This window comes from Trachypithecus francoisi, unplaced genomic scaffold (genome assembly GCF_009764315.1).
Source record: "Trachypithecus francoisi isolate TF-2019V2 unplaced genomic scaffold, Tfra_2.0 Lachesis_group20, whole genome shotgun sequence".
NCBI lineage: Eukaryota > Metazoa > Chordata > Mammalia > Primates > Cercopithecidae > Trachypithecus > Trachypithecus francoisi.
The window spans coordinates 2,173,886-2,200,059 of record NW_022681466.1 but is presented as its reverse complement, the minus strand read 5'-3'; the positions used below and the strand labels follow the sequence as shown (position 1 = coordinate 2,200,059).

The 26,174-nt window shown below is 37.3% G+C and overlaps 2 long non-coding RNA genes across 5 annotated transcripts in view; one reads left to right on the top strand and one right to left on the bottom strand.

Moving 5' to 3' along the window:
• LOC117066608 overlaps positions 1–2,882 on the top strand; it is a 615,645-nt gene extending 612,763 nt beyond the window's left edge. Inside the window, exon 3 of the long non-coding RNA XR_004430401.1 lies at positions 2,849–2,882. This is a non-coding gene — a long non-coding RNA (uncharacterized LOC117066608). The remainder of the gene's footprint in view (positions 1–2,848) is intronic.
• The window catches only part of LOC117066607, a 312,810-nt gene that overhangs the window by 27,851 nt on the left and 258,785 nt on the right, over positions 1–26,174 (bottom strand). The window lies entirely within an intron of this gene.

The following is a 26,174-nucleotide window of genomic DNA, read 5'->3' as shown; positions in this document are numbered from 1 at the left end:
TAATTCACCAACATGGTGAAACCCTGTCCCTACTTAAAAATACAAACATTAGCCAGGCGTGGTGGCGGACGCCTGTAATCCCAGCTCCTCAGGAGGCTGAGGCAGGAGAATCACTTGAACCCGGGAGGCGGAGGTTGTAGTGAGCCGAGATTGCGCCATTGCACTCCAGCCTGGGCAACAAGAGTGAAACTCTGTCAAAAGAAAGAAAGAAAGAGAGAGGAAGGAAGGGAGGGAGGGAGGGAGGGTGAGAGGGAGGGAGGAAGGAAGGAAGGAAATAATGGCATTCGCAGGAACCTGGATGGAGTTGGAGACCATTATTCTAAGTGAAGTAACTCAGGAATGAAAAACCAAACACAGTATGTTCTCTAATTGCTTTTTAATAATAGTCTACTAGGGCTCACTTACACATTTTTCAGGATAACCATAAAAAAGGTTTGTTCTATGGGGCATATTTTGCATATATTTCACAGCAGAATCACTGCAAGCTTCATCCAGTGTCCCTAAAAATACTTTTTACCTACCTTCGCTGAACACTATTCTTTGGTGCATAAACTGAAGTTTATACCATAACGTATGCTTTCAATCAATTAAATATATTTTAATATAGACTCTTCAGATTGAAGGAACATGAAAACAACCTAGGATAATCATCCACCTCCTTCTTCCCAAGTCTTATAAAATGGTTGTCCAACCCATGCTTAAAATACTGGTGCTCACTATATTTAAGGAACAATCTCTTGACCACATGATGTGAAGTTTTGCCTGTTATTCACTGGAAATGGCCTGGCAGAATTGGATTCCTGTCCATTTTTCTACACATAAGATACTGGAATAATCTCCATCGCCATACCAAATGGAGGATGTCTGGGGGAGTGGGATTATTTTTTTTCTTTGAGACAGATCTCGGCTCACTGCAACCTCTACCTCCCGGGTTCAAGTGATTCTCCTGCCTCAGCTTCCCGAGTAGCTAGGATTACAGGCGCCCACTACAACGACCACGCCTGGCTAATTTTTGTATTTTTAAGTAGAGACAGGTTTTCACCACGTCAGTCAGGCTGGTCTTAAACTCTGACCTCAAGTGAGCCACCTGCCTCAGCTTCCCAAAGTGCTGGGATTACAGGTGTGAACCACTGCACCCAGCCTATTTAGTTTCTTTTTATGACTGAGTAGTATTCCATGGTGTGTATGTATATATCATATTTTTTAAATTCACTTGCTGGCTGATGGGCATTTGGGCTGGTTCCATGTTTTTGCAATTGTGAATTGTGCTGCTATAAACATATGTGTGCAAGTGTCTTTTTCATATAATGACTTCTTTTCCTCTGGCTGGATGCCCAGTAGTGTAATTGCTGGATCAAATGGTAAATCTACTTTTAATTCTTTAAGAAATCTTCATATTGCTTTCTATAGTGGTTGTACTGGTTTACAGTTCCACCAGCAGTAAAAAAGCCTTCCCTTTTTACCACATCCATGCCAACATCTATTATTTTTTAATTTTTTTTTGATTATGGCCATTCTTGCCGGAGTAACGTGGTATCTCATTGTAGTTTTGATTTGCATTTTCCTGATAATTAGTGACGTTGAACATTTTTATAAAAGTGGGAACTAACCAATGAAGATGCAAAGGCATTAAGAATGATACAGTGACTCGGGGGAAGGGTGGGAGGGGGTGCGGGATAAAAGACTACACATTGGGTACAGTGTTCACTGCTCAGGTGATGGGTGCACCAAAATCTCAGAAATCTACACTGAAGAACTTATCCATGTAACCAAACACCACCTGTATCCCAAAAACTATTGAAATAAAAAAGAAAAGAAAAGAAAGCACCTAGCACAGTGCCTATCATGTAAGATACCCCCCTTCCAAAAAAAAAAGCAAACAGGCCGGTGTGGTGGCTCATGCCTATAATCCAAGGACTTTGGGAGGCCGAGGTAGGTGGACCATGAGGTCAGGAGATCGAGACCTATTTTAGTAGATATACCATCTCTACTAAAAATACAAAAAATTAGCTGGGCGTGGTGGCGTGCACCTGTAGTCCCAGCTACTCTGGAGGCTGAGGCAGGAGAATCACTTGAACCCAAGAGGCAGAGCTTGCAGTGAGCCAAGATCACGCCACTGCACTCCAGCCTGGGTAACAGAGAGAGACTCTGTTTCAAAAACAAACAAAAAAAAACAGAGAAATTAATTAAAGTTTGAATTTCAGTCTATGAATTATATCTTTTATTTTCTAGTATTGATTTTTGCTAATTAGAATGAGTCCTTATTAAATAAAACAGTTCTCCCAAGGAATACTGTAAATCTTTACCGTGCCTTTTAATCTTTCTCAACAAATAAATTGTATTTCTTTATGGTATTGTTTTTATTTTTACTTGCTAATATTTTTCATAGCAAATGCTTATGGAAATGGGAAGTTAATAAAACAGATGACAGTGAAAGCAAAGGCTATTAGAAAAGCATCTTGATAGTACCTTATTTTGTTTCACTCATTATTAAGAACATAGAATTTTTAAAATTAGGAATATTAAAGAATATTCAATCAAATATCACATTTTAATAAAACATAATTTCTTAGGCTATGTGTTCTACAGAAAAAGAAATGATGAGAGTATAAATTTTATTTTATTATGGACCTTGATTAAAGTCAGAAGTATATTTATATCTGATTAGTTAATATAGTATCTGTCAAGTCCTTGAAACATATTTCTTTAAATAGTAGCTATCTGCTTAGAATTGTATCAATAGTATCCCTTCATAAGTATATTTTATTTCTCCCAAGTCTTCAAATAGTCGATGACACATCATATAAATTTGACTTAAGATCTTGCCTTGCTTTCTTCTCTCCCTCAGCAGAGAATACTGTACATGGCTATGTACATTTTCAAAAAATGGAAGAGATAGAGGTATCGAGGAGGAGGGGCTGCAGGTAAATATTCAAACCCCCAAAATTTAAAGAACTATGACTTGAAAAATTAAATGTGTTTCTAGCTATTAGTAACACCTAAGGGTTACAAGGATATCATAAGCATTGTTTGAAACTAAAATGTGTGCACTTGCTAATTTTTTATGCATCTGCTATATACTGAGTTTACCTAATTTTCCAGCAGCCAATATAGTATGTAACCTACCCATTTCATAAAACTTTTGCTGCATAGTAAATCATCCCCAAATTTAGTGTATTATAGCAACAGCACTTTATAATTTTTCATTATTCCATTTGTTGACACTCTTTTGTTGGCATCCTTCAGGTTGCTCATGATGCTGAGGTCATCTGACAGCTATGCTGGCACTCCACTGTCCAAGATGGTCTTAATCAGCTGTCTGGTTGTACGTGCTACCATTGTGGGTCTCTGGTTGTTCTCTATGTGACCTCTCATCTTCTAATAGACTGAACTGGGATTCTTCACAGCCTTGTGATGTCAGGGTTCCATCAGCTAAATTCTGGACTCTAGAACTCATTACTTTACTTCTACCACATTTATTTATTAAAACAAGTCACCAGACCAGTTTAGACTCAAGGAGTTGGTAAAATAGACTCTACCTCATGATAGGAAAAGGGGTAACGGGTATAAAAAAGTGAGTTATGGTTTACTGAGGATCATTATGATGATTATCTACAGCAGTGCCATCTCTGGCCTCAATGAGTCATACTCTCTCACATGTAAAATGCACTCACTCCTGCTTCTCAAGACCCTTTCAAATATCATCTAATCAACACCAGATTCAGGCTCTGAGTCTGGGATCTCATCAACTAAATAAGGTCCAGATGTGGATTACACGCCCCACACACTCCACCTACAACAATGAGATGGAGACAAGTAACTGCAATAGACAATCCCATTCTGAAAACAGAACCAGGAGGTGCATAGTAAACACTGGTTGATATGGTTGATAACAATTCTCCTTTTCCGAAGTCAGGGAATAGTCTTTGATTAAAGTTGAATTATTCTCCCTGGAATCAATTCTCTAATCTATTATTCTTCTTTATTCTTGGCTCTGTCCTCTCAGCCTGTTTCCTTTATAGAAAGTTGACCGCCCAGAAGCCTCTTCTCATTTTGAACGACCATTTAGTCTAAAACAATATGGCATGCTTAAACTTTGTGGGTTTCCTATGTATGAAATTATGTACCACTCCATTACATAAAACCATGCCAAATTCATCCTATAGCATGCCATTTTAAATTTGGGAGTTGTTGGGAAATAGCCTTGAAACAGAAGCTCCTTTTTCTACCTGAGAGGTTCTAGTGAGCCCCACCTTAAACTTTTCTGAGATTTTCACAAGTGGTATTATGGACATACCCTTGAGCCAATCTTTTCTTAGGCATTTCTTAATTGACAGTATTTTACTGGCTGGAGGGAATACCCTGGGATGTCTATATTTCTTCTAAATTATGCATATAAACCAAAATTATTTTTTAGAGCATTTTTTTTTAATGTCAAAGGAACCAACTGACACTTCATTTAGACTGAAATTCTCCTTGGTAAGATTTCAAGTTCATTAGGTTATTTTCTATCTTTTGCTAATTAATGTAAGATAAAATTATGTTAATTGTTCTGCTGGTGTAGGACACAGGTTGCCTTTTCTGCAGCCTAAGATAACAATTTTCTCAGTGCTTTTCTTGCCCCAGTAGCAGTCTTCCTGCTTCTCTTCCACTCTCCACTTGCCACCTGAGCTAAAAGATAATGCCAAACATTTTAGGTTTTTTAAAGGGAGAAACCCACTGTCAGGTATTAATTTCTGTTTCAGTTACCTTTTGCTGCATAAGAGATCACCTCAAAACTGAGTAACTTAAAACAATACTAATATTTTATTTCTCATGATTCCACTTTAGCAATGTGGGAAGTTCTTCTGCTGGTTCTTCCTGAGATCACTCATGTGGCTTAAGTCTTTTGATGACTACACTCAAGCTGGAGGTTCTGAGATGGTATCAATCAAAGTTTTTGCTACTTCATTTGGCTATGAGCTGGGGCTCCTTGGTTTTTCCATAGTTAACCTTCCATTCTCTATTAGGCTTGGATTAAATTTCACCTTATGGTGGTTTCAGGGTTTTAAGACAGTAAGGGACAAACCTGCAAAATCTGTTGAGATTCCCACAAGACTTCTGCCACATTATAATGGGTAAAGCAAGTCACAAAGCCAGTGCAGGGGATGATAAAATACAACTCAGATACTATGTCACATTACAAAGGTTCTGGGTACATAAAGATGGGATTCCTTAAAGGTCACGACTATAACAATCTGTCACTCTACCTTTCTCCTTCAAAGCACCTCTGAAAGTGTATGAAATTGTGAATACTTTTTTAAAAGACTGCATTTCTAGAGCAGTTTTAGGTTGAGAACAAAACTGAGAAGATGATACAGAGACTCCCCTGCCCTCAAACATGCATACCCTCCCCCATTATTAATATCCATCACCAAAGTGGAACATTGGTTACAGTTGGTGAACCTACAATGACACATCATAATTACCCAAAGTCCATGGTTTACATTAGGGAAAATTTTTTGTGTTGTACATTCTACGAATTTGAATAAATGTATAATGACAAGTATCCATCATTATGGTACCATGCAAAGTATTTTCCCTGCCCTAAAAATCCTTTGTGCTTTGCCTATTTATCACCTCCTCCATCCTAAGCCCTGGCAAACACTGATCTTTTTACTCTCTTCATAGCCTTGTCTTCTTCAGAATGTCATATAGTCCGAATTATCCTGAACGTAGGCTTCTTCCACACAGTAATATGCATTTAAGTTTCCTCCATGTTTATTCATGGATTGATAACTAATTTCTTTATAGCATTGAATTATAATAATATACCATTGCCTGAGTGTACCACAGTTTATTTATCCATTAAGGACCTCTTGGTTGCTTCCAGGTTTTTGGCAATTATAAATGAAGTTGTTGTAAATATTCACGTGCAAATTTTCTTGTGGACATACGGTTACAATAATGTATATGCCAAGGTTATTGGGTAAATACCAAGAGGTGTAATTGCTGGATTATTGGGTAAGTATGTTTGTTTAATTTTCTTAAGAAACTGCCAAACTCTATTCCAAAGTGCCTGCGCCATTTCGCATTGCCATCAGCAATGAATAAGAGTTCCTCTTGCTCCACATCCTTCCCTGCATTTTATATTGTCAGTACTGTAGGTTTGGGGCAATCTAATGGATGTGTAATGGTGTCTTTTTGTTGTTTTAATTTGCATTTTCTTGATGGCATGTGATGTAGAACATCTTTTCATATGCTTTTTTTTTTTTTTTTTTGCCATCTGTATAAAATGAGAGGTGTCTCATTTTCTTGGTGAGGTGTCTGTTAAAACCTTTGGCCCAGTTTTTAATTAATTGAGTCATTTGTTTTTTATTGTTGAGTTGGTAAGAATTCTTTGTATATTTTGAATAGCAGTCCTTCATCAGATGTGTCTTTTGTAGATATTTTTTCCCAGTCTGTGGATTGTCTTCTCCTTCCCTTGACAATTGCCTTTTGCAGAGGAGGAGGTTTTAATTTTAATGAAGTCAAGCTTATCAATTATTTCTTTCATGGGTTGTGTTTTTTGTGTTGTATCTAAAAAGTCATCACCCTATCTAAGGTCATCTAGGCTTTTTCCTATGCTAACCTCTAGGAGTTTTATAGTGTATTTTACATTTACATCTATGATCCATTTTTAGTTTTTTTTTTTTTTTTTTTTTTTTTTTTGAGACAGGTTCCACCTGTCACCCGGGCTGGGGGCTGGAGTGCAGTGGCTTGATCCTGGCTTACTGCAACTTCCACCTCCTGAGCTCAAGCCATCCTCCCACCAATACCTCCCAAGTAGCTGGGACTACGGGTGCACACCATTACTATGCCTGGCTAATTTCTGTATTTTTTGTAGATACGGAATTTTGACATGTTGCCCAGGGTGGTCTCAAACTCCTGAGCTCCAGCAATCTACCTGCCTCACCTCCCAAAGTGCTAAGATTACAGGCGTAAGCCACCACCCCTGGCTTAGTTAACTTTTTGAAGTATTACTTTTTAAAATTAACTGTGATATTCTAGACCAGTGATACAACTGGCCCTGAATTAATTTTGAAAATGAAAATAATTTCCTGATTGATTGACTTCAACATATCATTCACATATGTAGGATTATAGAGTTTTAGGACAGTGAAGGTAATAAGGTGATATCTAGTACAAATGCACTTCTTATTCTTGAATCCTTTCCATCACTTCACTGTGACTCTGTTTGCTCAAATCTATAGGTGTTAACACTCTGCTGCTCTACCAAATTTTCATCTGAGCCCATCTACTACTATAATTCCTCTTGTTCCTCCCCTTCTTCCTCCTCCTACTATGAAACAGCAACCTTTCCTCGTTGCCTTTTATGTGCCAGTTTCTTTTCATGCATTAGCTTTATTCAACAACTTCATAAAATATATATTATGTTTAAACCCAAAGATATGAGATTTAGAAACATTAAGAAGTAGGCTATAAATGTGGGCTTATCTAAACTCAGTCTGAGTTCGCTCCACTTTCCCTAGAGAATATTATAAAAGTCTCTTGGATTATAAAGGAAGAGTATGAGGAAAGCAGTTGACCAGAAAAAATAAATATTTACTAAGCACCTGCAAATGTCAGACAGCGAGATATAGTACTTCAGTATAATGTCCATTTTTGGTCTCAGTTTTCCAACTCACTCATTACCTACTTTTGCCTCCTCCATATGTCAAAATTATAAACTCTTCCTTATGATGCACACATAGTTTTCAATTAATGTTTATTTCTCATCCTTAACCCAGAAAACTCAGCGTTGAATATCTGTATACTGTTTTTTCTCTTCATCATTTTCCCCCTTTCCCCCCACCCCACTGATTATATAAGTGCAGCATGAGGCATTAAGATTTAGGAATTTATGGATATGACATTATATTTGTAATAGTTCTGACCTCTGGGCCTTAGGTTTGTTGTTGTTATTGGTGGTGCGGTTTTAAATCAGTATAGTTAGGTCTGGATCATCTTTTAGTAAAACTTCCAGGAAAGACGCCTTCAGGATCTGGGTTGCTACTTGTGGGACGAGCACTGGCAGCTTCTGCTTGAGTAGGAAAGGAAAAGTGAACAGGTGATCAATGCGGAGGCCGGGGACAAGTCAGCGAACATAAATAACAAAGGAGGAAAGAAGAAGGAATGTAAACTGTCAAGGGGGCATTATTTCTTTTCTTTTTTTGGTCCCTCTTCTCTTTTCTGTTAAAGAAAAGAAAAAATCTTTCCGGCAGCTTTGTAGCACCATCTCAATCTCTTTGCATCTGTTGTTATGCTCACTCAGATTCAGGAAAGTCACACATATCATTTTTCAAAAGGCACAGAAAAGAAAATACTGCGAACTGACAACCCTTTTAGGAAATCCACTTCGGACTTGGAATTTAAGACAAAGTGAAGTGGAGACTTACACAATCCTCCAGTGGATTTTGATTTGAATACTAAGGCTCTTCAACACTGCATTTTCTCTGTAGTTAATCTGGATTTTGATTTGAATACTAAGGCTCTTCAACACTGCACTGCATTTTCTCTGTAATTTGCGTGCATGCGTGTGCGTGCATGTGCACATACACACACACACAGAGAGGAGGAATGGCTCCAAGATCTCTCTATTTAACACTTTGGACCATTGCAGAGACTATTCAGGCAAAGAATACTGGGAAATAACGTGAATTTCATTTTCATCTCCATCTTCATCTAGTGGTTCCTGCTGTGCACATCTTTATCTGATAAGAAGAACAGTCCAGCACCCTGGAAGAAACAGAGTTAGGATCTTCACAGCAGAAACCACCGTATGGAAATTAAAATGAAAGTGGAATTCACATTATTTCCTAATTAGTACTGGAAGCCTGATGTTTCTAGGGAAGTGCGTCTGTTCTCCATTTTACTCTCCATGTGTAAACAACATTTGACATTTTAAAAAACTGAAGAGGAAAGATCTACTTTTGAAATTTTCTCATGAAAATCTACCTTTTCTTCTTGCCCTTCCTAAAAAGAAAGTAACTATATAAAGGAGATACGATAGTAGAAGTTAGAAAAGCCAAAAATCCTTTGCATATTATAATATTTCTATATTTTTGCTAAATTTGGTTTCAGTAAATGAAAACATGGTCATTCTATCCTATTGAGTTGTCTCGAAGAATGAGCAGGTGACCCTCTGAGGCATGCAAAATGGAAACATATTCTACAATGGGAAAAAGAAAACAATATGGACACAGGTATCCTATGGGCTCCCAGGAAGTAACCTGTAGCACAGTCAATTTTCTCTATTTCTGTCTCTGAGGCCTTATATACTCTCTTCTCTGCTTCATTTTGTACACTGGTTTTATTTATCTCCTCAAAAGAGCCTTCCCTCCTCTTAAATGCTGATTGGAGCCTTTGGAAGTTAATTTTAAATTCTCATAAATGAGATTCTGATGGGTCCAACTTGAGCCAGCTTTCTACTCTTGGTCCCCATAGCTGTGGTTATGGGGGAATAGGGCCACATGACCTGATGCCCCTTCAGTGGGAAGGCAGATGGTCAGATGAAGAACTTTGGGCAGATATTTTTCTAAAGGTAAAATAGAGTAGGAAAAAACTATAATTGATGGAGGAAATAACGGATATTTCTGGTGCATTTCATCTTTTTCTAGCTACGCGTTTCATTATCATAGCTTTTGCTGAGTAATAAACAGCTCCAAAACTCATAGCATAAAACTACAATTGTTTATTTTTCCTGTGTCCATGGGTCAGCCAGGGCAGTTTTGCTGTTCTAGGCCAGGCTTGGTCGATCTTGCCTGGACTCATTCATGAAGCTGCTGCTAGTTGGCCAGTTGACTGGGGACTTGCAGGTCTAGGATACCCTCACAGTGGATCCACTCATTTTCTACTCATGTGGCCCCTCATTCTTCAGCAGACTACCTGAGCTTACACTCATGGCAGAAAGCCCAGAAAGCGAGAGTAAAACAAAGCACAGCCTCTTGAGGCCTAGTTTCAGAACTGGCGTGATAATGTTTCAGAGCATTTCATCGGCCAAAGCGTATCTCCAGGCCAGCTCTAATTCGAGCATTTCATTGGTCAAAACATATCCCCAGGCCAACTCTAATTTGAGCATTTCATTGGTCAAACCCATCTCCAGGCCAGCTGTAATTCCAGCTTGGAGAAATAGATTCCACTTCTTCATGGGAGGGGCTGCAAAATGACATCGCAAAGGGTGTTGTGGCTAGAGGGAGGTCATTAATTTGTGTCACCAATGCAATAATCTATTAACACTTGCATCTTTATTTACCTCATCCATTTATCATTAAACCCCAAGCTATTATCTCTTTTTATTTTTCTCTTCTTCTTTCAGAGGGGCCATGTCTTCTCAGATTCTCTCCAGGAAGCTAAAAGTTTTCCAGTTATTTTTCTTTTTTATAATAAATCTTTTTAAGATACATACACCTGCTAATATCTTCAGGATGATGTTTCTTTTATTTTATCCCACAATGTTTACACTTTGTCTTTTTTTATTACTTCTTTAAATATACTTTTTTTGTTCGTTTATAATATTGGTTAAGATTAGAGTATGTATGTATGTATGTATGTATGTATTTGTTTATTTTGAGACAGTTTCTCACCGTTGCCCAGGCTGGAGTGTAGTGGCATAATCTCCGCTCACTGCAACCTCTGCCTCCCAGGTTCAGGCAATTATCTTATTTCGGTCTCATTGAGCAGCCAGGATTACAGGCGCCCAGCACCACGCCCAGCTCATTTTTTGTACTTTTCTTTTTTTTTTGACAGAGTCTCGCTCTGTCGCCCAGGCTGGAGTGCAGTGGCACGATCTCGGCTCACTGCAAGCTCCGCCTCCCGGGTTCACGCCATTCTCCTGCCTCAGCCTCCCAAGTAGCTGGGACTACAGGCGCCCGCCACCGTGCCAGGCTAATTTTTTGTACTTTTAGTAGAGACGGGGTTTCACCGTGTTGAGCAGGCTGGTCTCAAACTCCTGACCTCGTGATTCGCCTGCCTCGGCCTCCCAAAGTGCCGGGATAACGGCCATGCGCCACTGATCCAGGCAAAGAGTAGAGTTGAATTAGCATTAAACTGCCTGTGTTCAAATCATACCTTCACCACTTACTACCTGTGTCACTTTCAGCAAATTACTTTGACTTAAATTCTCTTTGTCTCAGTCTCCTCATCAGTAAGATGGAAATAATAACCGCCTCATCATGTTTTATGAAGGTGAAACGATGATTGACTATAAGCACTAAAAATAGTACCTGTCACATAGTAATTTTCAGTAACTGTTATTATGATTATTGTCATTATTTTATCAATCTTTAAATGAACAAGAATGTTTCAGACTCAGTACTTTGATTGAGTGGATTGGCCTTTGACTTGCCTTTTTTTTTTTTTTTTTTTTTTTAGTGAGCAAACTTCTCAGATCTGCAGAGCTGAAGAACTAGATCGGGGGTCTAAACTCCAGGGCCACAGACTGGTACCAGTCTGTTTTAGGAACCAGGCTGCACAGCAGGAGGTGAGTGGTGGGAAGGTGAGAGGTGGCGAAGCTTCATCTGTATTTACAGCCCTCCCTGTCGCTCACATTACTGCCTGAGCTCTGCCTCCTGTTAGATCAGCAGCCACATTAGAGTCTCATAGGAGCGCAAACCCTATTGTGAACTGCACATGTGAGGAATCTAGGTTGTGCGTTTCTTATGAGAATCTAACGCCTGATGATCTGTCACTGCCTCCCATCACCCACAGATGGGACCATCTACTTGTAAGAAAACAAGCTCAGGGCTCCCACTGATTCTACATTATGGTGAGTTGTATAATTATTTCATTCTGTAGTACAATGTAACAATTATAGAAGTAAAGTGCATAACAAATGTAATGCACTGGAATCATCGCGAAACCATCCGCCCATCCCCGGTTCGTGCAGAAATTGTCTCCCATGAAATTGGTCCCTGGTGCCAAACAGGCTGGGGACTGCCGAGCTAGATACTGTGCAGAGATCCCAGCATCTTTTTATGATCAATTCCCATTCACCTTGGGCTGTCTCTTCTTGGGAGTTTTGTTACTGGGTCTACACTGTCAAGGCTGCAGCATTTCACCTCGAATGCAGGTCTCTCTTGCCCTGGTTCTCTTTTATGCAGATTGCTTTGGGATTTTCAGATACTAGAATATATAGGATGAAGGCATCAAAGAGGAGCAAGGGGGAAGAGCATCACCTACAGAGATCCTTGATCAGAAGCAGGTCCTGCTTCTCTGCCAGGGGAATGTGGATCAGGTTTGGTGGCCTTCTATCATCTCTCATTCTGTCAAGGTTGTTCTATGTCACAAGATGGCATGCATACAGGGCACCAATTGGTTAATACACTCAGCCCTGTCTGACTTCCAATTATTGAAAATTCCTTCCAGATTCAGGCCTTGGGTTGTCTGTCAATCTTAGTTTATGGGGTCATAAATTTACATCTTTTCTGCCCTTACATAGTTCTTTTAGTGAGAGTTCGGGAGAGGCTTTGTCCAAGGCTTCCAGACAGAGGCCATTTTTAAACCAGAAACTTTGTTCACCTAATTGTCAAGTTTATTTGGCTCTTGTTTTTATTCAACCTAAAAATTTGGATGTGAACATTACCCAGGAATAACTCCTTCTTAAGTAAATATAGTATGTTATTGAATAAGAAGCACATAGAATTTTGAACTAAGAATTCTAAGGTTTCCGGAAAACAGGTTCCCCTCTCATGGAGTTTTCTTTTAGGGGTAAGTGACTTGTGACCCCCTAATGAAAACAAACTCTAAGATGTCAGTGGTGATAGTTGGGTATTATTTTTGTTTAAGAATTTTAAATATTGTAGGTATAAGACTCTTGTAGCACAAGTAATATTAAATATTTGCACGTCTCTGAATTATGGTTTTTACCCCCCTTTTTTCAGGGGGAGTTGGGGTTTGATTCAAACAAGAGGTAAAGAAATGTATCTTTCTGGTTGAAAAGAAAAATTCTAAAATGGATATTTTTAACTTGTGCAGTTTTTAGTTTCTAAATCTGTCACTAATACGGGAATCATTTTTGTGTGTGGCTGGCTGTTATTTATGAGAAAGTTGTATTTTATGAAATGTTGATTTTTCGAAATGTTATTTGACAGATTTCTTTGGAATACTGTTTATGCTGACTCTGTACTTATTAAACTACACAGGAAGAGGTAACTTTATAGAAAGAAATACATCTGCAAAAAATGTTCATAAGTTGCTTAGCCCTTAAAGAAATTAGAGCCAAAGTTAATTCTAACATTTGCATTTAAATGAACAATGCAGTATAGATTCTTGCCTATTAAGAAATCTATTTGGTGGTCCTGGCTACCAGTATTTCCTTGTTGCAAACTGATAAACCTGAAAAAATAGATTTATTGAGAGATATATATTTGTTAATTCTGACTCTTAGAAACCTGCTCATTTTCATGTAGACAAACAAATAAGGATGGAATGAGTCCAACCAAATTCAGAGAGCTTTTTAGTCATATTTATCAAATCAACTACATATAAAATTGACTAAAAACAATACCATTACCACCAATGAAACCACGACCACCATCAATGAAAAGTAACCCGATGGTAAAATAAATTTTAACTCTTTATGACTTGGTTCAACATTATAAAAACTCCCTGACGCAGGCAGCTTAATAGAACTCTATCTATCTCTGCAACATAATTGGACAGGATCTAAGAGTTTTGTTTTCTTAAAGGCTATACTTGCGTACATTTACTGGTAATGAAAATGATTAAAGTAGTTTTGGAGTTTGGAAAAGCCCACTTATTTATTTATTCATCCCATGAATATTTTTCTGGGTGAGAACTATGCTCCCTAGACTGTACTCTGGGAGCATCTTCAGTCAGTTCTCTATTACCTGGGGTTAATTTGCTACTATTATTTCTCGCTTCAACAGAAAAATTGTTAATCCATCTTTATGTACATTCAAAGTTTCTGTTCTTCTCAGATAGAATTGTCTTTGTCTCTCTCTCCTTTATAATAATTATTTAAAGTTTGTCTCATACGAAATTTCACTCTCATTAATTACCTTTACTACATTGCTACATAAATTATTTATTATTGCTTAGTGTTATCACATTTTCCAGGAATTGTCCTAATTTCCACGAATTACAGCATAGTTTTGAAAGTTTATTTTAGATTATATTTTGCCATGGAAAACTTTTTTGACAGTATTCATATTTTCTGTAAAAAATGCATTTACATAGTTTGGAAACCATATGTGTATTTCTGGGAACAATAAGGGAGATAGATATCTGAGATTGGAATGTGTTGGGAAATCTATACCGTGTACTCACATAATTATGGGGTTTGGTCAAAGAGACCGACTGGCCAAAAAGCTTTTAAACCTTCATATTATTTGTGTTGGTTACTGTTTGGAATCTGGTGAGAGAGGCTACAACTCCTGGAAGAACTAATTTTCAATGTGGAGTTTATCTTAGAACAAAAAGTACATTTTTATGGGTAATTCTTGAGCTGTAGAAATGTTTCAAACTCTTGCCCTTCCTATTTTTACTCATCTAATCAAATAGTTTTTGGGCACTTACCATGTTCTATGTAATTTGCTGGGTACTGGAGATTTGATGATGGAGAAAATGGAGAAAACAGATATCCCTTCCCTAAAGAAGGCACTAACTTACCACGTGTCATTAAAATTCTTTGGTCTTGAATTTCTTTGTAGAAAAAATGGAAGAAAAAAAAATCTCTGAATTCCATACTTATCATGAAATTATGTCTAAAAGTAGGTAGTTTTAGAATAATTTATTGGAAGTGAGAAAGACAAGTTGTAGAAGATAATGTTTGGAACTTAACGATTTCCATCAGAAATAACACATATGTTAAAAAGTATATATAATTCTAACAGACTTAAAAGAGTACCATAAATCTAAAAAAAAACCCACAACATATAAATAATATATCAGAAATTCAATAAAACAGAAAAATGCTACATCAAATATCACTTGGATAATAGACAAGATCAACCATAGATTGTTTCTGAGTCTCTTTTTTATTTCTAGCAATAGCAATCCCTCTCCATTCTGTTGACACTTGTAAGGATTACCTGAAAGCAAACAGACAGATAAAGTTTGTGGCTAGCTTTCTCCGCTCTTTCTTTTCGTCCCTCGTTTGATTTTTTAATTCTATCCCAAACATGTAATTTTTCAAATACTATATTTTAATCATTGTTATTTAAATGGTCATTTTGAAACTAATATCTCTTAAACAATTTTAATGCCTTTCTTACCTTTGTTCATATTCTTATCTAAACTCCAGAAACCATTAGCTATATTAGCTATATGATAGAAGACAACACCACCTTTATGGAGAAAATGATTTCAAGGTCTTAGCTCAACCAAATGCTGTCTACATATAGAATTTCTGACCAGCATTTTAATCAACAGATAATTATATTAACATATATGATCAGATGCATATACATTTCATCACAAAAATAAGAAATGCAACTTAACCTGATACATGATATTTTTACATATACACATGCATACACACATACAACAAAAACTTGCTGTGACTGACTCCTTTCTTGGGGCTTTGGGGTCTGTCACTTACATTGCTATGACTAAACCTTTAAATCAAGGTGGGGTGTCATTTTGGTGGTCAATGGCTGTGTGAAACTAAGTTTCTATACCTTAACAAATGGAGGCAATATATAATAACACAATGGAACAATGATTTTGTCCCATTTTTCTCAAAAAATAAAATGGTCTCATTTGGAAAGGATGAAAAAGAAAATGTAATTTAAAATTACATGGACCATGATATTCTACATGCATTGTGCTACAGAAAAGCAATACTACTTAGATGAATTAATATGATTTTCTTTGAGTCTCTCACTTTTTTTCATTTGTGTTTGTGGGATTTGGATGGCTGTCCCTGATATAAATTAGCTTTTTGTCTCCATTCCTCTAGGACATTTCACTTTCTTTACAACCAAACTTGAAGCAAGTAGGATAAAGTATATGTCATACAATATGCAATGACTTAACTGATTAGTGAGGTGATCTTTCCTAGTCCTGTGCCAATATATATTCAGAATAATAAATCCTATGTAACATCATGCATCACAAGCTTTATTTTGGTTTTCTGTGGTAAAACCAAGCATTTATACAGTAGAAAGATGGTTGAGAGAGTGTTTTTCTGTTACCATATTTTATCATCAACCTTTTCATCTCTATTAGAGTTGATAATATGGGATTCATATTTAACTGGGATATATAGATTATCAGTTCATCTATGTTGCTCAGACTGGTCTCAAACAAGAAATCCATCTGCCTCAACCTCCCAAAGGGCTGAGATTAGGGGCATGAACCACCACACCTGGCCAAAATTAATGATTTTAATCTTCTTTCTGTCAAGCACAAATCGAAGTTGTTAATTATAAGTCAAATTGGCCAATTTAAATCAATCTTTCCCTTCCTTCCCTCCTTCCTTCCCTCCTCCTTCCCTCTTTCTTTCTTTCCATTTTCTACTCTCTAGAATAAAAATAATCACGGACTAGGCAAGAGGTCAAGAAGGAAGATAAGGGCTTAGATGTTTAGGAAACTATATTTTAAGACCTTTCAATTAGTTAAAAATTGATTATCTTTCTACTTTTCTAGTGAATACTAAATTTCTCATAAATGCAAGACCTCTTAAAATATAAACAACAAAATCAAAGATAAAAATCTGTAGGGCTTAGCTCTAATTTTCTAAAAATTAATTTTTATTATTTTTCATCTTACAAATATGTGCTCTGCTAGATGCTTTAGATTTTAATATAATTTTGTAATTTCCCATATACTCGGTTCCAAATAGTTCCAATGTATAGGTCTGTGTAGCTAATTGCCTTTCTTGATTCCCTTTCAGATTTTCAAACAGTGTTTACAATTAATCATATTTTTCTTGTTACTTGTTTGTTCCACTTTTTTGCTTTTAATGTCCCTTCCTTAGATGTCTTAGCCAAGAAGTGTATCACATTGACACCAACTTAACTCATGACTGCAGGCTGGCTTTCCAATCCATTAGTGCCCTCCACAAGTCAAGTGTTGGACTGCAGGAAATGAAGAAGTAGAGCTTTGGTTTACATATGTTGACGTGAACAGCTCAGTTGCACCCGTTATGAGAGTAACTACTCAGCTCATGATGAGTGAATAGGTCATCCAACAAGAAACAGAAAACACAGAAATGGACCTTCTTTGGGAGCAGGGTAGCAAGGTGCTGACAGCTTAATGAATGACTTGTCTGTTATGACAGTAGGACCCCTAGCAATGCCAAGAGCAAATATTTGAAAGAATATGCAATGCAGGAAATGTATGTATGTTCTATATATAGGACCCATAGATTGCCTGTATCACTAACAGATGGGCAGCATTTGAGAAATCTTATTTTATAATGTGCAACATCACTCCTGTCAGATACACTTTGAGATTTGCGGATTAATGGGGCATGGCACTCAGAGTAAAATGGGAATTCCATTGTATGTACTGAGGGACTGGGGGTTTTAGGGATAGATGAGCTCAACAGAGAATACTGTCCGTATTTTTTACAGGTATAACTCTGATTTCATTTATAATTTAATAATAAACAGCTGCAGACACCATGTCAGATGAAATAGGTAAGTAGATAATTTTGTGATGTGTCTTTGGATAACATTAAATAGTGAAACCATGGCTAAAGGAGCCAAGTGATTCGATGGATGAGGAGTTCACTTTTTCTTTCTAAACCAAGAAATCCACCAACATCAATTTTGAAGGGCAATAAAATTAGTTAGCTTGCAAAAAATGATATTATTTATAAATGGACTCACTTTGGAGCTAAGACTCAGATAATTTTAATTAAATCAACTGAAATAGGTGACTGAGAGATGGTTCTTTTAATTTACTTTTATTTTGAGACAGAATTTCCCTTTGTTGCCCAGGCTGGAGTACAGTGGCGAGATCTCGGCTTACTGCAACGTCCGCTTCCTGGGTTCAAGTGATTCTCCTATCTCAGCCTCCCCAGTAGCTGGAACTATAGGTGCGTGCCCCTAAATTTTTTGTATTTTTAGTAGAGGCAGGGTTTCACTGTGTTTGCCAGGATGGTCTCGATCTCCTCACCTCGTAATCTGCCTGCCTTGGCCTCCCAAAGTGCCGGGATTAACAGCAGTGAGCCACTGCGTCTGGCTGAGAGATGGTTCTTGAATAGATCCTGACACTCACTCTTATTCAATCTGGTATGGGCTCTTGTAAATACATGTGTTAACCATAGTAAATAAGCATGGAGACAAAATTAGGCCCACCATCTATTAGAGATTAATGACCATTTTGGAGTCTTGTGGTTAACAAACGTATGGAGACTAGAATCTGACATATTTCTTATTACAGACGTCAAGAAGAAGATGGGTAACCGGTAAATACTTGAAACCCCCAGTTATTCATCGAAATTTCATGAGTGCTAACTCATTAGCCAGATCCTATCATAGACAAGCCTCTCTCTCTCCTCATCACTGTGTTCATCCCCACTCATTATTCATTAGTTTTAATGGCAGGTGGCTCAGTACCAGGTGCTTTGCTGCATGTCCTAGTGAACAGCATATTGCCTTCAGAAATGCTCTGTGTCAAAATTCTTTTCCTTTAGAAAAAATATATGGATTACTGTTCTTAGCTTTCCATTCATTCTCTAGCAACTCTGTTAACATCATGGACTTCTCAGAGCATGGCTGAGGAGGCATTTCTTCCAGCCACACAACAATTCCACAGAAATAAAGAAGGGCTCAAGCTAGTAAGATCTCACGTGAAGCTGGTACAATATGAGTTTGTCACAGATGTTAGGTCGCTTTCTCTGTGCAGTCAGGTCTCAACATCTGGTGCAAACTACTTGGCAGAGGCAACAGAATGATATCTGGCTTTCAAATCATCAGGGCACAATCATTTGGCCTTACGAAGTGATCTAATTAGATAAGAGATCTCAACACTATTGAAACATGGTTACTATGATGTTTGCAGTACAATGTTTGCAATACAATAGGTCTTTACAGTTCAGGCTAAATGGCCTCACTTCACCTACAGGGTTATCTTTTAGTTGTTTTTTCGACATATGCCTTAAGTAAACTATCACAAAACTGACCACATAAATAAGCATAAAATAAATTTTATGTAAAAATTTTGTTCTTCCTTTCTCACTGTGAGCCTTAACTCTCTACAGGAAATAGCTCTGCCACAGCATTATCTCAGAGCCCCGCAATGGAGCCATCCCTGACTCTTCACATTGTCCCTGTGGGTTTACCTGGTCAGTCCCTGGGCATTGTCAATTATTTATGAATAGTGCCTCTCATTTCTATTCTCTCTGGTTTCATTCCAGGTCAGGTCTTCATAATCAGGGGCTTAATCAACATTACATATGGTATATTTATTTAAACATTCTTGAAGACTCTTGCTAGAGAGCATCATGGTACAAGTCTCTTATTTGCAATTCAGCTGAATGAAGACTTAAGCCATATGTCTAGATAGATAAACACTATGGCAAGTGAGAGTCTGAGATGATAGGGCTCTCCCATGATGAAAGGGTTTGTTGGCTCTCAAAAGATGTCAGCAGCACAGAGCTGGAAATAGAGGTGTCATGTTAGAGACAGTGGTTCTCCCACAGTGTCCCCTGTAATAATAGTTGTAAATTATTCTCTTATTTTTGCCTCCCTTGGGTTGAGCCTGAAAAAATTATAAATCTATGAACACAGTCAAATGACAGGCAATAGATTTTGCAACACTTATGGGAGGGAAAGAGCTAATTTTCTTAATTTAAAAAACTCATACAAGTCACTGAAATGAAATCATCCAGTAGAAATATGGCCAAGGCACAGGAACAGATGGCTCCCATGGATTTAAAGATAAATTGAACTCAAAGAGGAACATGTCCCAAATCAAAATTAAAACGATAAATTTTTATTTTCTTATAAATTAGTAAGGATCAGAAAGTGTAGTGTTAGAAGGTGTAGAACTATACTCACGTGTTGCAGAGAGTATAAACCTTTAGGAGGTACAATTTGTCAAAAGTTATAAAAATTTCAATAGACATATTTTGGTAAAGAATTCCACTTGGCTATAGATTAGATGTGCATGGTAATATATGTACGAGAATGTATATGTATTATTGCTTATGAGTTTAAGAAACAACCTGAACATCCAGCATTAGGGGATTTATCAATAAATAATGGTAACACCATTGAATGAAATAGTATGCAGTTACAGCTGTCCAAAAGAATAAGGAGGCTCTGTACATACCAAGACAAACTGACTTCCACGATAAGGTAAAAAATGCAAAATAGAGAATAGTGTGTATAAGATTCACGTTGCATTAAAAAGGAAAGTTATTACCGATTTTAGCATATGCCCATATTAGCCAATGGATGTTTACACAAAAACTTGGTAATAGTGTGACTACATCTTGGGTGCAGAAGCAAGGGGCCAGAAGTCATTGGCAGAAAGAATATATAATTTTCACTGAATACTTATTTGTTGTCTTTAAAATTTTCACTTTTGCATGTATTCATGTAACCTTTCAAAAATTGAAAGATACATGTACGATGCATATTTTTAAAATTTTGTATATTAATATAGTGCATATTTATTATAAATTTATATGATAATATGCAATTATTAAAATACATATAAAATAAAACACTCTCTCTCAGCCTTTCCCATGGTGTCATTTGAAGGTATCACAAAGTGTCTGATTCATGCTGGAAATAACGTGATACAGGGAAGAGAATCAGAAGCATGTGGAAATACCTTTCAGCTACAGTAGCTCTTAAGAGAACAGAATTCAATCGGCAGGACAAAGACCAGAAATTCAGTCACATGGTGGTGGAGATGACAAGCAGTAACCTGATAAAGTTACAAATGTGATGGCTTCATTTAAGCATTCTCAGAAACCGTAGTTGGAGAAAAATTTGTGAAAGTCTTTTCATGTTTTGCAGTTAAGCTAGATGAAGACTGAAATCATTGTTCACAATGAATGCTTGTATGCCCCGTTTTGTAAACATCACTGGAAATAAATAAGTACTCTCCTAAAAGCAGGAGGTGTGGGCATGCTAAAATGAGGCTGGCTCAACAGAGGCCAACCAAAAATTTGGAGGGAATGGGGCTGGTGTGTTCCAGACAACAAGTCACATGTCACCCAGTTTATCTAAGTGTATGGTGCCCTCTGAGTTTGTGCCCCCTTATGTATGTTAAATTCTGTCTAATGATGCAGTCATATTGTTTTTCAGAATTCAAAATATCTTTATGTTTCTGTAAGGGTCTGTGCTTGACACAGGTCCTTGCCTGTTGAAATGACCATTTTAAAATTCCCTTTTCTACAGTGCTCAGTACTAAGAAAAATTTGGAGAAACTGTACTGGCATACAATTTATCTACGTACAATTCACCTAAAGTTTAGGAAGAAAGGAATCCGATCAAAAAGAGTTGCCATCAGATCCTAATGACCAATAACTGGGCAATTTCCTATTCTCTCAAATCTGGTTGGTAGGAAATTTATATCTAAGAGCAAATTAGTCTCTAACTGGTAGAAACTTAAGTTATAGGAAATGATGTATCTTCTTGGTAAGAGGGGAATTTCTGCACTTGCTGTATTCTGCTGCTTGCCTCTAAAAATCATGATGGTAAAGAGATAGACGTTTTGATTCTCACTTGTTTTTATTTTTTGCTATTGATTTTGATTTCTTCCTTCCTTCTTCCCTCCAGCTCTTTTGCTATTAAGAAAGAGGATTTAACCACAGATCTATTTATCCTGTTCTGTTAGTTTTCTACTTTGACCCAGTGAGCATTATCATCTTGCTTCATTATAAAAAGGGAACAAGAGAACTTTGAAAAAAGAAGGGCCAACCTCCCATAAATACCACTGTTTTTCATGAAGGCTGTGTCCACTGGATGGCTAGCAAGAGTCAATTGAGCAAGTTTCTCTGTAATGAGAACATAGATGTCTAACTATCCCAGCTGCTTGGGAGGCGGAGGTTGCAGTGAGCTGAGATTGGGCCACTGCACTCCAGACGGGGCAACAGAGTGCAACTCCATCTCAAAAACAAAAAACACAAAAAAACTTCGTGTAATGTTTTAGGACGCACTTTCCTGACCTTAGACTTAAAAGTATCATTGCAGAAAGCAAATCATTTTCCTCTCTTTTCAGAATTCTGCTCCAATTCCTAGTCTCAAAATTAGTTTATACCAAACGCAGATGACAATTTGAATCTCCACAGCATCTGGGAATTCAGCCGAACAACTTCCATGGCTACCGATTTGAGTCATGAGCCGGACGCACTCTGCTTTTGGTTATTTCTGCTCTCCTTTAGCTGTTTACTTATTCTCATGTGCATAATCCCTTCCAGCAGGCTCCATTTCTATCCCACTCACCCTGGCTGCTGCACCTTCTAACCATTACACTGCACCCTTAGAAACCTCATTCCATCATCTACAATTGCCCTGCATCTTCAAAATTCTAAAGAAAGAGTGCCCTACTTTTTACATTTCCCATTTATTTATTTATTTCCATAGAGAAAAGATCTCACTTTGTTGACCAGGCTTGTCTTGTACTCCTAGCCCCAAGTGATCCTCTTACTTTGACCTCCCCAAGTGCTGGGATTACAGGCACGAGCCACTATGCCCAGTTTCCACTCCTTAACTTACATAATAGTAGCAACATCTCTTCTCTTTTATTGTCCTTTTTTGTGAAGGCTACTCATTCTTTCAGGCCTCACACGCCATGGGACTGAGAAACACTATGGCAAATGTCCTAGCCCTCACTACCTTCTTCAGCCCATCTGCTATTGGCTTTCCCTCCTGTCCTCCGCACCAACTCCTCCAAACTTCCACCACCTTCCTTGAGAAAACTCCACCCCTTTCTCTCACCAGGTATCCTGCCCTTTGCTCAGTCACCTCTTCAGCTTCCTGCCCGACTAATCACCAGAATGAATTGCTCTGTGCCCCTCCTCCTCCCTCTTGGAAGAAGTCAGTTCCTTTCTGCAAAATTAGGCTGATCCATCCACATTTGCTTTCCGTTCCATTCCTTTCTGAATCAGAAAAAAACTCAGAAACTGGGTTTCTTTAGTAGAGTGTCTCATTCCTGCATGCTTTCTCTCCTTCCTTAGCCTTTTGGCCTCTATTAGCTTAAAAACAAAAACAAAACACCAAAATAATGAAACCAAGTTCTTGCCTCTACCTCTTTACGATTTCAGTCCCTGATTGAGCTAAAAATCTAGCATTGTCACTGGATTCTTGTGCTTCTTTATCCACATCATTATTTTTCCAGTTCTATAAACCAGTGCTTTTTAAAGTTCAAAGGGCTTTTGATGTAGTTGGAGATTTTGCTGGAAAGCAGATCCTGATTTGCTTGGTCTGAAGTGTGGCCGTGTTTCTGCATTGCTAAGACGTTCCCAAGCACTGCAGCCACTACTACTCTGCATATCACCCTTGCGGTGGGGATAAAAGAAAGATAGATGCCTCCAAAATACATCATAAGATGTTGAGAGCAATTTTCAAAAGAATAACACACATATATTTTTCATAAGTTATATCCAATTACATTGAGAGAATGTTTTAATCCTAATACGGATAAAGCAATCACCATAATTTTCCTGACAACTTACTAGGTGCTATGGCATTTCATTTATCTAGATGAACAAAGTGGGCTTTAAAGAGGTTAAACAGTGGATCAAACTAACAAAAAATAAACATGGTTTGCATAACTATTTGTTATAGTAATAAGAATCCATGTCTTAAAATATTTTAAATTTATACTCCAGCTCCCCTTTTATTTGTTACCTTCCTCCCCTATTTCCCTTGAATAATGTAACTTGGTTTTAGAAATTAACTCTTTTGTTTTTAAAGAGAACAAATTATTTTCAGTTTCTCTAAAAAATAGAAAGACAGTAAACAAAGATTTTAACTAGACAAGATGCTAATAAATTAAAATATAATCACATTCTGAGGTCAGATTGATGAGGTTGGAATTATGACTTTACCTCCTAATGTGTGATCAAATTACTTAACTTCTCTGTGCCTCAATTTTCGCATAAAATGTAAAGCAGTGATAAAACCTTCTCATAGACTGTGAGGAAATGAAGTTAAACCTCTAAAACACTTATAAAATTAACACATGGCAAGTGATTAATGCATGTGTGCAGTTATTATTATAAAATTAACACATGGCAAGTGATTAATGCATGTGTGCAGTTATTATTATTACTATTATTATTATTATTAAGGCATTTTAAAAACTCTGCTCCTGGGATGGTGTCTGCGATTACCCTACTGGGACAGAAAAGTAAGATTTAGCCAAATGATCCATCATCTGGGTTTGTTAGTTTTGTCTGCAGACTGAGTCTGAATAAATCCCTTGGTACTTGAAATTCTACAGACCAATTTCTCCCCCCTCTCTAATCCTCTCCAAGAAGATAGAGCAGTTAATGAATTAGCTTGATCTATCTCCTAAGCTGTACTGTCATCAGCAAATTACCCCAAAGAATATTATAAATGGATGTTACAAATTAGAAATCATGTCCTTAAATTACTTCCTTCCTCCCTCTATTCTCTTATTTCAAAACCTTGCAAATCTACTACCAATCAACTTTGCTCCGTTGGACAAAATGTAATCAGGCATTTCTTATTTAGAATTGTGCATGAAAAGCTCTGTAGTAGGATTTGTAGATTTGTTTGCTAAGATTATCCAATGATTTCAACTGTAACAATTATTTTTTTTTTAAAAGAAACACCTGATTATACTGCCATCAGAGGATTATCATAGGATTAGAATCACTGATACTTTGGATCTCTGTGATTCTTACTGATTTCACTTATGATTTGCCTGAGTTGATATAATTGGCAGATTCACATTTCTTTTTCTACTTAACTGCTAAAGGGGATTCATATATGCCCCAAATCATTTTTTATACTTACAAAGATATAAAGGTCATAGTGTCTATTAGCAAAGATGGAAGATGATTTCCTTATACTGACAGATATGAAACAAGATTGCATTTTCTTTTGACAAATTTTAAAACTTATAAAACTGGGGTTGCCCTTGAAATTAATGAAATAAAAGACTTCACTTTTTTCTATTAAGTGAGCCTCAGGAAGTTACATGTCTTGCCTAATATCACAGAGGGGCAGTTAGGGCAGAAACAGTAGATCAATGTTTGTTTTATATGGTTACATTGCTTCTGAATGAACGCCAACATTTAATTTGACTTCATTTTAGCTATCATTCACAATTTGGGATAAAATCAACATAGCAAAGAAATACATAATTACTGCTGTCATTTAATTTTGATGAAAATGTGGTTTGCATTATTGTTTTGTCAGGGGGCATTTTGTTTACAGCTTTCTTAATTCACTTAGGACTGCCTATACAAATGTCTGCACAAGAAATATTTACACACAGCTATTGCTGCCGTGCTATGGCCTATGTTTGTTCAGATTCCAAATGTTTTCATCTGTGTAAGTTTCCTTTGGATGAAACTGTGGAAAATGGAGGCTAAGTCTATTAAAGATGGCAGAACACATTCACAGGCAGCTACTGTCTTCCAGAAGTCCCAGTATAATAATTAAAGGGAATAGAGGAGAAAACAAAAAAAACCCCATAAGAATAAAGAGAATGGGTCAGCAGACAATAGAGATAGAATGTCAGGGCACAAAAGTAAGATAGAGTAGTGATAAATGACTTAGCAAGATAAAAAAAGCTGAATTTTAGTTTGCTACTGGGAAAAGCTATGAAGTAATCTCATGTTCATTGCAGAACTTCTCCTCAAATCTGAAACTGGAAACAAAAAAATTCTGGAGAAGAGGGTAAAGGAAATATTATCACAGGGGAATTGGTCGACCGTTTGAAAAGGAAGAAATAGTTTGTTAACCAGATCCTCTTGCTAGTACGCACAGCCTAGAGATTGTGGAGCCAGTATTTCAGCTGAATATTAGAGATGCATTCACTGGAGAGAGTAAACCAAATGGCCTCTAGCCTAGGAAACAACAGGAAAAGCTAATAGTTAGCAATGAGAGCATCTTGTGGAAAACAGGCATTAATTACATGTTTGTGACATGAATGTTTAGATTCCCAGATTTCTACTCTACTTCCAGAATTCTGGCAACATCAGTCAGATTCAGCTACATAGCAAATGACCCAAAATGTAGTTGGTTAGAACA